This window comes from Loxodonta africana, chromosome 4 (genome assembly GCF_030014295.1).
Source record: "Loxodonta africana isolate mLoxAfr1 chromosome 4, mLoxAfr1.hap2, whole genome shotgun sequence".
In the NCBI taxonomy this organism is placed as follows: Eukaryota; Metazoa; Chordata; class Mammalia; order Proboscidea; family Elephantidae; genus Loxodonta; species Loxodonta africana.
Genome location: NC_087345.1, coordinates 60932203 through 60950786, shown reverse-complemented (window position 1 = coordinate 60950786; position 18584 = coordinate 60932203).

The following is an 18584-nucleotide window of genomic DNA, read 5'->3' as shown; positions in this document are numbered from 1 at the left end:
AGGGTCACTATGAGTTGGAGTCTACCCAATGGTAAGAGGTAACTGATAGATATATATATCCCACCTGATATATATATATACACACACACACACACACACATATATATATACACACACACACACCCATACATCTGTCAGTTTATCATACTGTGGGGGCTTGTGTATTGCTGTGATGGTGGAAGCTATGCCACCGGTATTCAAATACTAGCAGAGTCACCCGTGGCAGTCAGATTTCACCTGAGATTCCAGACTAAGAAAGATTAGGAAGAAGGACCTGGTGGTCTACTTCTGAAAAAAGCTAGCCAGTGAAAACCTTATAAATAGCCGTGGAACATTGTCTGATATAGTGCTGGAAGATGAGCCCCTCAGGTTGGAAGGCACTCAAACTACGACTGGGGAAGAACTGCCTTCTCAAAGTAGGGTCAACATTAATGACACGGATGGAGTCAAGTTTTGGGACCTTCATTTGTTGATGTGGCATGACTCCAAATGAGAAAGAAACACCTGCAAGCATCCATTAATAATCAAACCATGTAATGTACAAAGTATGAACCTAGGCAAATTAGATATCATCAGAAATGAAATGGAACACATAAACACCAATATCCTAAGTATTAGTGAGCTGAAATGGACTGGTATTGACCATTTGGAATCAGACAATCACATGGTTTACTATGCCGGAATGACAAACTGAAGAGAAATGGCGTCACATTCATTGTCAAAAAGAGCCTTTCAAGATCTATCCTGACGTACAACACTGTGAGCAATAGGATAAAGTCCATATGCTTCCAAGAAAGACCAGTTAATATGACTGTTATTCAAATTTACACACCAACCACTAAGGCCAAAGTTGAAGATTATTACTAACTCTTGTAGTCTGAAATTGATCAAACACCAATCAAGAAACAATGATAATTACTGGTGATTGGAATGCATGATAAAATTTTGCAAGACCAATGACTTCTTCATTCCAAATAACTTTTTTCAACAACATAAACAGCGACTATACATGTGGACCTTGCCAAATGTAATACACAGGTATCAAATCGACTATATCTGTGGCAAAATACATAGAAAAGGTCAATATCATCAGTCAGAACAAGGAAAGGGCTGACTGTGAAACAGATTATCAATTGTTCATTTGCAATTTCAAGTTGAAGTTGAAGAAAATTAGAACAGGTCTATGAGAGCTAAAGTATGACCTTGAAAATATCCCACCTAAATTTAGAGACCATCTCAAGAATAGATTTGACTCATTGAACACTAACAAGAGAGTCATGGAATGACATCAAGGACATCATACATGAAGAAAGCAAGAGGTCTTTAAAAAGACAGGAAAGAAAGAAAAGACCAAAAGGGGTGTCAAAAGAGACTCTGAAAGTTGCTCTGGAACATAGAGTAGCTAAAGCAAACGAAAGAAATGGTGAAGCAAAACAGCTGAACAGAAGATTTCAAAGGGTATTCGAGAAGACAAAGTATTGTAATGAAATGGCAAAGAACTGGAGATAGAAAAACAAAGGGCAAGAACATGCTCAGCATTTCTCAAGCTGAAAGAACTGAAGAAAAAAATCAAGCCTTGAGTTGCAATATTGAAAGATTCTATGGGTAAAATACTAAACGATACAGGAAGTGTCAAAGAAGATGGAAGAAATACACAGTCACTGTACCAAAAAGAATTGGTCGACATTCAACCATTTCAGGAGGTAGCATGTGATCAAGAACCAATGTTACTGAAGGAAGAATTCCAAGCTGCACTGAAAGCCTTGGCAGAAAAACAACACTCTGGGAATTGACAGGATACCAGTAGAGATGTTTCAACAAATGGATGCAAAGCTGGAAGTATTAACTTGCCTATGCCAAGAAATTTGGAAGACATCTACCTGGCCAACCAACTGGAAGAGATCCATAATTTTACCCATTCCAAAGAAAGGTGATCCAACAGAATGTGGAAATTATCTAACAATATCATTAATATCACTCACAAGTAAAATTTGGCTTAAAGATTATTCAGAACTGGTTGTAGCAGCACATTCACAGGGGACTGCCAGAAATTCAAGCCAGATTCAAAGGAGGGCATGGAACAAGGTAAATCATTGCTGATATCAGACAAATCGTAACTGAAAGCAGAGAACACTAGAAAAATGTTTACCTGTGTTTTATTGACTATGCAAAGGCATTGAACTGTGTGGACCATAACAAATTATGGATAACATTGCAAAGAATGAGAATTCCAGAACACCTTAATGGTGCTTATGAGGAACCTGTACTTAGACCAAGAGGCCGTCATTCAAACAGAATACGGGGATACTCCGTGGTTTAAAGTCAGGAAAAGTGTGCACCAGGGTTGTATCTTTTCAGTGTACTTATTCAATTTATAAACTGAGCAAATAATCTAAGAACCTGGACTATATGAAGAAGAAGATTGTGTGAACAGGAACTATAAATTTAAATAGCACAACAATGCTGCTAGTTTAACTAGATTTAATGCCTTTGAAGCTTTATTATTCTTTTCAATTTTTTCATTTGCTTCTACAGTTAATTATTCCATGTTTGTATAAAAAACACTGTGCTTGAATATTGGAGAACAAGACCTATGTCACTTCGTTATAAGTGGTTTTGGTTGAATAAATCAGAGTTTGTAAATCTTAATCATCCCTGAAATGGGGAGATAGTTCTGAGTATGCATTTGGGACTTCAGTTAAGGGTATAACTAAATGAGTATAAACATTTCTCTAGTTCTGCAGTTTTATGTATTGTGATTAAAGATCAAATTAGACTTATATTTCATATATGCACTCACATATACTTATAATACATACCGAACCCACAACCAAACCCCTTGCCCTTGAGTCGATTCTGACTCAGCAACTCTTTAGGACAGAGTAGACCCATAGGGTTTCCAAGGCGTACCTGGTGGATTTGAGCTAGTGACGTTTTGTTTAGCAGCCATAGCTCTTAATCACTGTGCCACTGGAATTTCCTATAAAACATAGAGATAATTTATATTAAATTTTGTTTTGGTTTGAATTTTATATATAAAATATGAGAAATTATGTTTTATTTAGACCATTTACATAGCTAGTGAAATGAAGCTTTCATTCCACTAAAGCACAAGTTGTATTTTACGTGTTCTGGTGATTTATTTTTTTTATGGATTTTAAGGTGTAGATTGTCAAATTTGAAGCAAAAACAATCTATTAATAAACTACAATAATTATAAAAACAGATTTTAAAATATAATTTATTGAATTTTTATCACTAGTATAATCATTACAATATATGTTCTATAGAAAATGACATCAAATAGAAAAAAAAAAAAAAGGATCCCTGGTGATACAGTGGTTAAGTGCTCAGCTGCTAACCAAAAGCTTTGAAATTCAAACCCACCAGCTGCTCCAAGGGAGAAAGATGTGCCAGTCCGCTTCCATAAAGATTTACAGCCTTGGAAACCCTATGGGGAAGTCCTACTCTGCCCTATTAGATCCTTATGAGTCTGAATCAACTCATCACTTACGGGAAAAAAAAAAAAAAAAAGTTAATTTTTTGATTTCAAGCATAGCAGATGTATTCCCAATACATTTTTAATGATGTGTTTTTTAGCTTTCTATCATCAAGTCACTGGCAAATAAAGGTGACAATTGGCAAAGGCAGCTGTCAAAACCAACAGCTGTTTTTGTGGGTTTTCTTCACTTTGCTTTATTTTAGTTTTAGGTGAGATTTTGTGAACTCATCACTTTTTTGTGGATTATTTGTCTATTCTATAAGCAAGCAAGAAAAAAAAAATGGAATTGAACGCTCCAAATGTCTCCAAAATCATTGTTGCCATTCAAGAAAATTACGAGAAGCTGAGCTATTTGGTGTTTATAAAACCATCAGTTAGCAGAGCTTGAAGATCAATATTTCAAAATTTCCATTCAAAGTCAAACTGAATGATTTTATGTCATATTAGTCAGCATTGTTGCAAGTCCTCTAAAATATATAGGGCCATAAAGGATGTCAGATGAGATACAGGAGAAAAACATAGAGTCTGAAAAAGAAAAAGATTGTTAAAAGACACCGAACCTACACACAGCCTCACGTTAATATACGTCCTACTTTTCCTCTATTCCAAGGGTTTCTTTTTTTTTTTTTGCCATTACCTAGTGGTAATTCATGTAGCTCCTGTTGTAAATTAAAACTCGCCTTTCAACATTGCTATGAAAGATGAAAGTGACTCACGATAAATACCCATTAATGCACCACGTTTCTCGGATGATTTACCAATACGATTCTTCTAAAGTACTGATAGGAATAGTCATGCATTTTAGATGTGAATCTTTCTTTAAAATTTTCATGTTACACAAAAGTCACCTAGGAGAGTTCTGAGGAATTTCAAAAAACTAAAGAAATTTCTCTACAGTATGGCCGCAATTTTCATGTAGATTGGTGTGTAACAAGTTTTGCCTTAATTGCTATGAATTGAATTTTAATGTCAGACTGCCTGCATTTAAATTCTGGCTTGACCTCCTTGACCTTGTGAAAGACTCCTAAACGTTTTAAGCCTCAGTTTTCTCACCTGTAAATAAAATAAAAAAGGAAGGCATATCTTGTAAATTTGTTGTGAAGTACAAGTGAATAATACAGTGTCAGTATAATACCTGGAAATATTTAAGGATTAAAAATGTTAATTTTTACTACTATTTTCATTTTTTGTTGTGTTGCTATAACATGCAGCATATTATTCAGCATTCGTATTGCTAATTATAGATATTCGTTTATGTCACCTCTGTTATTCAGCAAACTATGGTTCTAATATTTAAAGAAGAAGGAAACTTACATTTGACCTATTTTCATCTACTGAGATCACAAATGAAACCTAGAGGGAAAACATTTCCAAAATGTTCAGGAAATGATTAAAACAATTTCCTGGGAAGTTTGTGATTTAACGCTCAACTGAAACATTCTTAAATCGATATATTTATGACATGTGAATAATATAAAAAATCCACAAAGGGATGTTTTAAGGGTGATAGAAGTACTTCTACTAAGTTGAATGAAAAATCCTGAACTAGTGAATTAAATCTTGAATATCTTACTAATGGGATACAATAGTAGCTGTTAGGAAGGAAAGAACACTGGTTCTAATCTTCCGAGGAAGAAAAGTAAGGAAAGGTAATTGAACACAGATTAGAAGGATGTCCCCAAAGTCAGCTGGTATAAAGAATACTTAAGGGCAGTGTCGTGGATTGAATTATGTCCCCCTATTTTTTTTTTTTTAAAAAACGTGTGTATCGATTGTGTGTATCGATTGGGCTGGGCCCTGATTCCCAGTATTGTGGTGATTTTCCTATATGTTGTAAATCCTGCCTCTGTGATGTTAATGAGGGAGGATGGGCTGTAGTTGTGTTAGTGAGGCAGGACTCAACCTACAAAATTGGGTTATGTCCTGAGGCAATCTCTTGAGATATAAAAGAGAGAAGTGAGCAGAGAGACAGGGGGACCTCATACCACAAAGAAGGCAGCACTGGGAATGGAGCACATCCTTTGGACCTGGGGCCTCTGTGCCAGAGAAGCTTCTTGACCAGGGGAAGATTGAGGACAGAGACCTTCCTCCAGAGCCGACATAGAGAGAAAGCCTTTCTCTGGAGCCAGTGCACTGAATTTTTGGACTTTTAGCCTACTTTACTGTAAGGAAATAAGTTTATCTTTGTTAAACCATCCACTTGTGGTATTTCTGTTATAGCAGCTCTAGATGACTACGACAGGCAGTTTAGTCATGATGGAGTCAGCGGAGCTCAGGAAAGAATTTTGAAATCCACTGGGATCAACATCAGGTATACAAGGTCATTCTGTGTTCATTCTTGAAACCTAAGTATAAGCAGGGGGAAAAAATGCAAAAATTGTTCTTGCTAATTTTGTGTAAAAATTTAAGTGTTCATAGCACAGTACTCAAAGAACATTAACCTACAATCTTACTCACCATATTTACTGCATATTTTATTATACTTTGTTTATGTACTTATTGGGGCAGTTTTATATATTCATTCTAAGTGCAGCAGTGGGTCTAAAATGAGTGTCAACCTTCTTTTTCAAAGGTTCTTAAGATGGTCTATCCAGGTAAATTGAAAATACTTTAAAACTAGAAGACATCTTAGAGAAGAGATGCCACGATGAATTATAAAGCATGAACTTCAAAGGGAGGTAGAGTGATCCTTCCATCTGACCTATTTTCATCTACTGAGATCACAAATGAAACCTAGAGGGAATATATGTTTTTCAATGTATAAAGGCAGGCTTTTGTGGGCCATAGGACCCATTTACTTCAGAGAACGAGTTTTATCTTAAATAGTCCTTTACTTTGAGATCTCAGAGTGAAAGGTATCGGGATATTAAACATTGATTGCAGTGGATGCACTTGATTGGATCTATCATAGGATAGATTGCTATTGTAGGAGTCTCTGATTAAATTGTCCAGGAGAATTGTTTTCTAGCTTTGGCGTTGCAATGGAAAAAAAAAAAAAAAAACTGAGACAAAATGTTTTCACAACTTTTTCTTCTCCTTTATAAGTTTTTGTTTGTTTGCTTTCCTGTTTTCCTACAATATATGATTGTATTAGATTCCCCTGGAAAGTTATATGTCTTTTCAATATACTTAATTAGTTATTGTTTTAGTCTAAGAAGTATTTCTAATTTTTGCTTCTGTTCTAGTCACTATGCCCCTTCCACCCTCTTGCTGGAGTGCCGTATCTATGGAGGTTGTCTAGTGGTTTTCCTTTCTTGCTAATTGAATCCCTCCTCTCAGTATACAATAGGATGACAGCATGATGCGAACAATTACTTTTACCTCCTTTTCACTGTGAATCAACAGCCCTACATCCTTCTTTCACACATTATCCAATTTCATTTTTAGATCTGATAAAATTCAATAGATAATCAATGTAATATTTCCTTAGCACACCCTCTCAGCTCCCTCCTTCTTTCTGTCTGCATGTTTTACTTTCCAAATCTTCACCTACTCCATTAATACACTATACTATTCTGAAACTTCTTTTAAATTTTTAATTATTAACCTTAAGTGAGACCTTAAAATTCCCAGAGTTAGGTAATTGCAAGTAAAATGGTACAATTTATAATAATAGTAATTATGGCATTATTAGTGCACATTCAAACATACTACCACTTGTCTATTGGTTTATCGTGCTGTTATGGTTTATCACACTGTGATACTGGAAGTGATGTCACTGATATTTCACACACCAGCAGGATCACCCATGGTGGCCAAGTTTCAGTGGAGCGTCCAGATTAAGACAGGCTAGGAAGAAAGGCCTGGCAACCTACTTCCAGAATTAACCTATGAAAACCTTATGAATCACAAGAGAACATCAACTGATTAGCTTGTTTTTGGCACATCATCGAGATGGATCAGTTGCTGGAGGAAGACATCTTGTTTGGTGAAGTATAGGGCCAATGGAGGAAAGAGAGTCCTTCAGTGAGATGGATTGGCACAAACACCACAATGATTGATTCAAGCATGTAAGCGATCATGAGGTTGATGCAGAACTAGGCAAGATATCATTCTCTTGTTTTTAAGGTCTTCAAAAGTCAAAATCCACTCAAGGGAATCTATGTGTCTGTCTGTCTGTCTATCTATCCTAATTAGGGTAAAATTATTTCTTCCCTTGTAATGGCATCTATTGTAGCACTTTATTCAAAACATAGCTTTTTTAACAACTAAGCAAACATTTTTGTGTTATTTGCATATCACAGTTAGTTAATAAGTCTTCCTCCAGTCCTAACACAATGTTCTTCTTCATAAAATCTATTTTCTAGAATTATTTGCTCAGCATACAGACTGAATAAGTATGGTGAAAGGATATAACCCTGACACATGCATTTCCTGATTTTAAACCATGCGGTATCCTCTTGTCCTGTTCAAATGACAACTGCCTCTTGATCTGTGTACGGGTTCCTCATGAGCATAAATAAGTGTTCTGGGATTCTCATTCTTCACAATGTTATCCATAATTTGTTATCATTCACTTAGTTGAATGCCTTCACATAGTCAATAAAACACAGGTAAACATCTTTCTTGTAAACATCTTTCTTGTACTCTTTGCTTTCAGCCAGGATCCATCTGACGTCAGCAATGATATCCCTTGTCCTACATCCTCTTCTGAATCCAGCTTGACTTTTTGGCAGTTCCCTGTCAATATACTGCTGCAGCCGTGCAGATGACACAACCTTGCTTGCTTAAAATGAAGAGAACTTGAAGCACTTATTGATAAAGATCAAAGACTACAGTCTTCAGCATGGATTACACCTCAACATAAACAAAAGTCCTCACTACTGAACCAATAAGCGACATCATGATAAACGAAAAAAATATTGGTCAATGATTTCATTTTATTAAATTCACAATCAATGTCCATGAAAGCAGCAGTCAAGAAGTCAAATGATGCACTTTATTGGGCAGATCTGCTGCGAAAGACCTCTTTAAAGAGTAGAAAAAGAAATATGTCACTTTGAGGACCAACACGCTCCTGATCCAAGCCAGGGTATTTTCAGTCACCTCATATGCATGCAAAAGCTAGACAATGAATAAGGAAGACCGAAGAAGAATTAATGCCTTTGAGTTGTGGTGTTGGTGAAGAATATTGAATATACCATGGACTGCTAGAAGAACAAACAAATCTGTCTTGGAAGAAGTATAGCCAGAATGCCCCTTTGAAGTGAGCATGGTCTCACATACTTTGGACATGTTATCAGGAGGGACCAGTCGCTGGAGAAGGACATTATACTTGGTAAGTAAAGGGTCATTGAAAAAGAGGAAGACCCTCAGGTCGATGAATTGATACAGTGGCTGCAACAATAGGCTCAAACATAGCAACAATTGTGAGGATGGTGCAGGATCAGGGAGTGGTTCAGTCTGTTGTATATGGGGTCTCTATGATTCAGAACTGACTGGAGGGCACTTAACAACAACAAACAAACATTTGTGAATTGTGAATTTCACCCCAAAAATGTTTAAGGATATTTTTAATAACTATACAATATTAAATTATGATTAACAACCTAATAAAGATGTAGTTACAGTTGTTAACAGCAAAATGTGCCACCCAGGGACCTGTAACAACAGTAGGTAAACCATATTTGAGGAGACCAACTTTGATCAAATTAGTAACACAACAAAGATTCTTACATTTCAAGAGACAGGTGGTAATACTCTCTGACAGGTTTGCCACCAGTTATTATGATAGCAAATGGAATTGCTTTCTAAAGAAATTATTCATATGTTTTAATTGTGAAGTGTAAGAAGTCACACATTCAAAATGGTTATTGACCATCAGTGAAGCGACAAAGAAACTATGCATATTATCTCACTTTATTATGTTTTTAAGCTTCATTATAAAAAATCTATCATTGTTAACATCAGATACAAAAGAAGAGCATGTACTAAGAGAATCTCAAAAAAAAATCATTGTAATTGCTATAATTTAAATCTCTAAGGGAAGCAGTTTTCTATGGAAGAGCTCAATGTACATGTTACTATTGATGCAGCAGAAAAAAAAGCCATAATATTCTAGTATTTAAGTTTGACATGGATTTTGAAATAAATAATAGACACATGCATTGCTAAAATTATTACTTTTAATAAGCTTTAATAATGTCTACTAAATTTACATACCAACCATAAAACACTGAAGAATTTTACAACTTGCTATAGTCTAAAATTGATCAAATGTGCAATCAGTATGCATGGATGATTACAGGTGATTAGAATCAGAAACTAGAAACAAAGAAGGATTATTAGTTGGAAAATACAGTCTTTGCTATAGACATGGTGCCCGAGATCACGTGATATAATTCTGAAAGACCAATGGCTTATTTTTCTGATGTACTTTTTTCCTTCAACTTAATCTGCGACTATACACAAGCGCCTCCCCTGATGGATTATACAGGAATCAACTCAACTACATCAGTGGAAAGAGATGATGATGAAGCTCAATATTATCAGTCAAGACAAAGCCAGGGGTTGACTGTAGAATAGACAATCAAGTTCAAGTTGAAGCTACAGAACTTCAAGGCAAGTCCATGAAAGCCAAAGTCCAAACTTAAATACATCCTACCAGAATTTAGAGACCGTCTCAAGAATATCTGATGCACTGAACACTAATGACCAAAGACAGAAAATTTGGAAGAAGATATCCAGAATATCATACATGAGTAAAATGAAAGGTCATGAAAAAGATAGGAAGGAAAAGACTAAAATGGATGTCAGAAGAGACTGTGAAACTTGCTCTTAAATACAGAGTAAGAAAGGTGAATGGAAGGTGTAATGAGGTAAAGTAGCTGAACAGATTTCAAAAGGTGGCTCAAGAAGACAAAGTAAGCCCATGGCCTCCACCAGACTGAGACCAGTACAACTAGATGATGCTCGCCTACTACCACTGACTGCTCTGACAGGGATCCCAAACTGAGCTGGAGAAAAGTTTAGAACAAAATTCAGTCTCAGAAAGAAAGAGCAGACCCCAAACACCCTTTCAGCTCAGTAATGAGGTCTTTCTTGAGATTTACCCTTCAGCCAAAGATTGAGCAGGCCCATGGAACAAAACAAGACTAAAGGGACACACCAGCCTGGGGCAGGGACTGAAAGACAGGATGGAACAGGAAAGCTGGTAATAGGGAACCCAGGGTTGAGAAGGGAGAGTGTTTACATGTGGTGGGGTTAACCAATGTCATACTGCAATGTGTGTACTAAATGTTTGGTGAGAAACTAGTTTGTTCTGTAAACCTTCATCTAAAGTACAACAACAACAAAAAAAAAGAAGACAAAGTAAGGTATTACGATCAAACTTGCAAAGACATGGAGTTATACAATCAAAAGGGAAAAATACATTCACCATTTCTCAAGCTGAAAGAACTTAAGAGAAAATTCAAAGCATGTATTGCATTACTGAAGGATTCTATGGGGCAAAATATTGAAAGATGCACAAAGCATCAAAAGAAGACAGAAAGAATATCCACAATTACTGTACAAAAAAGAATTTGATGATGTTTAATCATTTCAGGCGGTAGCATGTGATCAAAAACCAATGGTACCAAAAGAAGGAGTTAAAGCTACATTGAAGGCACCGGCAAAAAATAAAGCTCCAGAAATTGACAGAATACTAATTGTGATGCTTCAACAAATGAATGCTGCAGTGGAAATGCTTACTTATCTATGTCAAGAAATTTGGAAGAGAGCTGTTCAACTGACTGGAAGAAATCCCTATTTATGCCTATTACAAAGAAAGGTGATCAAACAAAATATGAATATTATCAAACAATATCATTAATATCAAGCAAAATAACTAACGGAAAATTTGGCAGTTCAGACTCACCCAGAGACACCTCAAAAGACAGGCCTGGAGATCTGATTCTGAAAAGTCATAGACTTGAAAACTTTATGAGCAGTTCAACTCTGCACATATTGGGTTACCATGAGTTGGAATCAACTCAATTGCAAAAAACAACAGGAGCAAAATTTTGCTGAAGATAATTTAAAAAAAATGACTGCAGCCATACATCAACAGAAAACTGCTGGAGTTAAAGCTGAATTCAGAAGGGGATGCAAAACAGAGAATATCATTGTTGATGCCATATGGATCTTGACCAAAAGTAAAGAATACCAGGAAGATATTTACCTGTGTTTTATCAACTACATGAAGGCATTTGACTATGTAGATCATAACAAAATTATGGAAAACATGAAGAATAAGAATTCCAGAACACTTAATTGTGCTCAGGGATCAAAAAGCAGTCATTCAAACAGGACAAGGAGACACTGCATTGTTTTATAACTGGAAAAGGTGTATGGCTGGGTTTTATCCTTCTACTTTACCTATCCAATTAGTCTTCTGAACAAATAATCCGAAAAGATGGAGTGTGTGAAGAAGAATATGGCATCAGAATTGGAAGAAGACACATTAAAACCTGTGATATTTAGGTGACACAAACTTGCTTGCCAAAAATGAAGACGACTTGAAACATTTACTGATGAAGGTCAAAGACAAAAATCCTCACAACTGGGCATAAACAACATGGTGATAAATGGTGAAGAAATTGAAGTCGTCAAGGATTTCATTCTACTCAACACCCATGAAAGCAGCAGTCAAGAAATCAAATGTTGTATTACATTGGGCACATCTGTGGCAACAGACCCCTTTAAAATCTTAAAAAAGCAAAGATGTCACTTTGATGACAGAAACCATGATATCTTCAATCAGCATTTGTATGCACACAAATGCTGTACAGTGAAAAAGGAAAACCAAAGAATTGATGCAGCTGAATTATGGTGTTGGCGAAGAATACTGAAAACACCTTGGATTGCCAAAAGAATGAACAAATCAGTCTTAGAAGAAATACAACCAAAGTACTCCTTAGAAGTGAGGATGATGAGACTTCAGCTCACTTACTCTGTGCACATCATCAGGAAAGACCAATTGGTAAAAAAAGACTTCATATTCAGTAAAGTAAAGGCAAAATCCTAAAGAGATCATTGACAAAATAGCCACAACAACAGACTCAAGCATGCCAACAATCGCGAAGGTGACACAGGACTAGGCCACGTTTTACTCTGTCATACACGAGGTTACTGTGAGTTGTAGCCAACTCAATGGTAACTAACAGTGACAATGATATATACATACAAAATCTCAAAGAATCCATAACAAAGCTACTAGGGCTAAGAAACCAATTTAGCATAGTTGCAAAATAAAAGATCAACACGCAAAAATATGTTGTGTTTCTATACACAGGAATGAAGAATCTGAAAATAAAATTAAGAAAAAAATCCAATTGCAATATCATGCAAAAGAATGAAATACTTAGAAATAAATTCATCTATGGAGGTGAAGGCTTATACACTGAAAACTACAAAACTTTGCTGCAAGAAATTAAACATAAGAAAGGACACCCTCTGTTCGTGAATTGGAAGACGTAATATTGTTAAGATGTCCATACTAACTAATTTACATATTCAATACATCCCTACCAAAATGCCTGCTGCCCTTTTGGCATTGGAAATGGAAAGGCCATCCCTCAAGTTCATACAGAATCACGAGGGCTCCTGAATAGCCAAAACAATCTTTAAAAAGAACAAAGTTGGAGGTCTCACACTTTCCATTCTCAAAACTTACTATGTTGTTAGGTGCCATCAAGTCACTTTGACTCATAGCGACTCTGATGCCCTGTTCTTCATACGGTTTAGCTTCTCAGATTATTTGCTCATCATTCAGATTGAATAGGAATGGTGAAAGGATACAACCCTGATGTACACCTTTCCTGACTTTAAACCATGCAGTATCCCCTTGTTCTGTTCAAACCACTGCCTCTTGATCCATGTACAGACTCCTCATGAGCACAATATAAGTGTTCTGGAATTTCCATTCTCTGCAATGCTATTCATAAATTTGTTATGATCCACACAGTTAAATGCCTTTGCATAGTTAATAAAACATAGGTAAACATCTTTCCGATATTCTGTGCGTTCAGCCAGGATCCATCTGACATGAGCAATGATATCTTTGGTTTCATGTCCTCTTCTGAATCCGGCTTGAATTTCTGGCAGTTCCTGTCAATATACTGCTGCAGCCACTTTTGAATGATCTTCAGCAAAATTTTGCTTGTATGTGATATTAATGATATTGTTCCGTAATTTCTGCATTTGGTTGGATCATCTTTCTTGGGAATAGTCATAAATATGGATCTTTTCCAGTTGATTGGCCAGGTAGCTGTCTTCCTAATTTCTTGGCATAGATGAGTGAGCACTTTCAGACCTGCATTCGTTTGTAGAAACATCTCAATTGGTAGACCGTCAATTCCCAAAGCCTTATTTTTCACCAATGCTTTCAGGGCAGCTTGGACTTCTTCCTTCGGTACCATCAGTTCCTGGTCATATGTTACTTGGTGAAATGTTCGAACATCAAACAATTCTTTTTGGTATAGTGACTCTGTGTAGTCTTTCCATTTTCTTTTGATGTTTCCTGCATCTTTTAATATTTTCCCCATAGAATCAGTCAGTATTGCATCTCAAGGTGTGAATTTTTATTTCATTTCTTTCAGCTTCAGAAATGCTTAGCATGTTCTCCCCTTTTAGTTTTCTACCTCCAGGTCTTTGCATGTGTCATCATAATATTTTGCCTTCTCAAGCCACCCTTTGAAATATTTTGTTCAGCTCTTTTACTTCATCATTTTTCCTTCTGCTTTAGCTACTCGATGTTCAAGAACAAGTTTCAGAGTTTCTTCTGACATCCAGTTAGGTCTTTTCTTTCTCTCCTGTCTTTTTAATGACCTCTTACTTTCTTCACGTATGATGCACTTGATGTCATTCCACAACTTGTCTGACCTTTGGTCATTAGTGTTCAACATATAAATCTATCTTTGAGGTGGCCTCTAAATTCAGGTGGGATATACTCAAGGTTATACTTTGGCTCTCATCAACTTGTTCTAATTTTCTTTGGTTTCAGCTTGAACTCGCATATGTGTAATTGATGGTCTGTTCCACAGTTGGCCCTTGGCCTTGTTCTGACTGATGATATTGAGCTTTTCCATCGTCTCTTTCCACAGATGTAGTCGATTTGATTCCTGTGTATTCCGTCTGGTGAGGTCCATGTGTGTAGTCACCATTTATGTTGGTGAAAAAGGGTACTTGCAATGAAGAAGTTGTTGGTCTTGCAAAATTCAGTCATGTGATCTCTAGCATAATTTCTGTCACCAAGGCCGTGTTTTCCAACTACCAACCCTTCTTCTTTGTTTCTAACTTTTGCATTCCAATCGCCAGTAATTATCAGTGCCTTCTAATTGCATGTTCAATGAATTTCAGACTGCAAAAGTCGGTAAAATCTTCAATTTCATCATCTTTGGCCTTAGTGTTTGTTGTATAAATTTGAATAGTAGTCTTATTAACTGGTCTTCCTTGTAGGCATATGGATGTTATCTTATCCTATCACTGACAGCATTATACTTCAGTATATATCTTGAAATGTTCTTTTTTGAAGATAAATGCAACACCATTCCTCTTCAAGCTCCCAGTATAGTAGACCATACGATTGTCTGATTCAAAATGACAAATACCAGTCCATTTCAGCTCACTAATGCCTAGGATATGGGTCATTATGCATTTCATTTCATTTTTGACTATTTCCAATTTTCCTTGATTCATATTTCATACATTTAAAACAATATAAAGCTACAGTAATCAAAGCAGTGTGGGACTTGTATAAAAATAGATAACTGGAATAGAAATGAAATTCCAGCAATAAGCTCATGAATCAATGATCAATTGACTTTGACAAGGGTGCTAAGTCCATTCAATGGGAAAAAGACTAGTCCCTTTAATAAATGTTGCTGAGATAAATGGATATCCTCATTTAGCAAATGAATCTGGGCTGCTACCTCACACCATACACAAAAATTAACTCAAAAATGTATCAGTGACCTAAGTATAAGAGTTAGAAACACAAAACTCTTCGCATTAAAATTAGGGATATACGTTCATGACTTTGAATATGACAGTGGATTTTTAAACACAATCAACAAATGAAGAAAATTGATCATTAACTTCAGCAAATTAAAAACTTTTGTGGATCCAAGGACATTATCAATAAGGTGAAAAGACAACCTATAAAAATGCAGAAACTATTTGTAAATTGTATATTTTATAAGGGTCTAGTATCCACAATATATAAAAACTCTTGCAATTCATCCACAATAACAACAAAAAAAAAGACAAAAAGACCAAATCAAAAAAATGGGGAAAGACTTAAATACACATTTATTAAAAGGAGATATACCAAAACCCAAAACCCACTGTCTTTGAGTTGATTCTGACTCATAGCGACCCTATAGGACAGTATGGAACTGCCCCATAGGGTTTCAAAGGCTGTAAATCTTTATGGAAGCAGACTGCCACATCTTTCTTACACTGAGTGGCTGGTGGGTTGGAACCACCCACCTTTTGTTAGCAGCCAAGCGCTTTAACCACTGTGCCATCAGGGCTCCTTTAAGGAGATATACATATGGCCAAAAAGTTCATAAAAATGTTTGACATAATAACTTTTTAAGGGAATGCAAATCAAAACTGCAACAAGGACAAAACCACTTTGTCCTTGTTGTTTTTAGTTGCCATTGAGTGGGCTCTGACTCATGACACCTTTATGTATAACAAAACAAAACATTTCCCAGCCCTGTGCCATCTTCATGATTCTTGATATATTTGAGCCCATTGTTTTGGCTACTTCGTCAATCCATCTAATTGAGGGTTTCCCTCTTTTTCGCTGACCCTCTCTTTTACCAAACATGAACACCCACCAAGATGGGTGTAATATAAATGGGAATTTAAAATGGTTCAGCTGCTGTGGAAAACAGGTTGATAGTTTCTCATAAAGTAAACATAGACTTACCATGTGACTCAGCAATTCCACTTCTAGATTTGTATCCAAAAGAACTGAAAACAGGAACATGCTTATGCATATTTACGGTACCATTATTCATGATAGCCAAAAGGTTTAAACAAACCAAATGCCCAACAATGGATAAATGGATACAAACTTTTGTAGACATCAAAACCAAAAAATTCCATTGCTGTGAGTAGATTCTGACTCATAGCGATACTATGGGACAGAATAGAACTGCCCCGTAGAGTTTCCACCTGGTGGTGTAATGGTTAAGAGCTACAACCGCTAACCAAAAGTTGACAGTTTGAATCCACCAGGTGATCCTTGGAAACTCTATGGGACAGTTCTACTTTGTCCTGTAGGGTCACTATGAGTCGGAATTGACTTGATGGCAACGGGTTATAGGGTTTCCAAGAATTGGCTGGTGGATTTGAACTACAACCTTTTGGTTAGCCAAGCTTTTAACCATTTCACCTCCAGGGCTCCATATGATGGAATATTATTCAGCCATAAAAAAGGAATGAAGCACTGATACATGGTAAAAAAAAAAAAAAACCTACTGCGGTCGAGTCGATTCCGACTCATAGTGACCCTATAGGACAGAGTAGAACTGCCCCATAGAGTTTCCAACGAGCGCCTGGTGGACTTGAACTGCTGACCTTTTGGTTAGCAGCCATAGCACTTAACCACTACACCAGCAGAGTTTCCACTGATACATGGTACAATGTAGATAAAGCTACACGAAAGATCATATGTTATATGATTCTCTTTACAGTTGGAATATTCTAAATAGTTAAATTCACTGAGACAGAATGCAGATTGGTGGTTGCCAGAGGTGGGGAGGACTGGGAAATGGGAAGAAATTGCATGATAGTTAAGGGGTTTTACTTTGGAATAATGGAAATGTTTTGGAGCTAGCTAGAGATATTGGGTTCCACAGAAAACTGAATATACTAAATGCCACAAAACTGTTTATTTTAAAATAGTTTTATGTTATGTAAATATTGCTTCAACAAATTATTAAAAACAAAAACAACCTTCCAGTTGCATACAGAGATCATCTTTTATCAGTCCCTTTTCAGGTTGTAAGTTTTTAGACAAGGGGAGATCTAGCCAACAGATGTATTTTTTTTTCCCTTAAAGGATTATTTTATCAAACTATTAAATTTGTGTACATATAAGTGGTACATACTCTCTTCTGTGCACTTATGTCTATCTGATCTCTTCCGTCATTTATATAATTTACCTGTACCTAGTATCATTTGAGCTTACGATCCCTGCAAAAACATTCTAATTTACTTTCTCTATTATATGATTGAAAACAAATAAGTTTGGAGTGAATAATTATGTGTAAAATAAGTAGTTTCTTTGTGAGGACTTCCAAAGTGTAAGAGACTTAGCGCCTGCCTTTTATGGTAACTGTTTTTGCTTCCGAGAAGTTTATTTTTTTAAGTTTCTACTGTGTATTTTGTAGATAGCTATGTAGGGTTGCTATGATTTGGAATCGACTCAACTGCACTGGGTTTGTTTTTTTTGTTTTATGACCCAGATAGTTAAGACCACTTTATATGAAAAAATGACTCTTGGCATGAGAGGGGAAGTCCTACTTTTTTTTTTTTTTATATCACATAGTTTTCTGAATTTAATTCACTGTTGTTGTTGGTAGGTGCCATCAAGTCGGTTCTGACGCTTAGCGACCCTATATGCCACAGAATGAAACACTGCCCATCTTGTGCCATGCTCATGATTGTTGTTATGCCTGAGCCCATTGTTGCAACCACTGTGTCATTCCAGGCAGTCTACTTCTGAAAAGAATTAGCCAGTGAAAATCTTATGAATAGCAGCAAAACATTAGTTCACTAACGTGTGAAATATTGAGAGTTTTTTTTTAGTGGAATTATCTATACAAATTATTTTAATCTTTAGAGTCACTAAGTTTAAACAAATTCTATCTTTTTATTACAGTGTCTCTGATACAGAGAGAGGAAGAACAGAACAAGGACATCGTGTTAAATTTGTAAAGAAATAATGTCAAAATGGTTAATGTAATTCACCAGTTCAATAAACTGGATTACATTTTAGTAGGACAAAAGATCAACGAAAGCCAATTTATATTCATTGGCTGAAGGCTGAAACAGCAACCAGGTAATGCTTTCCCTATCTTTAGGC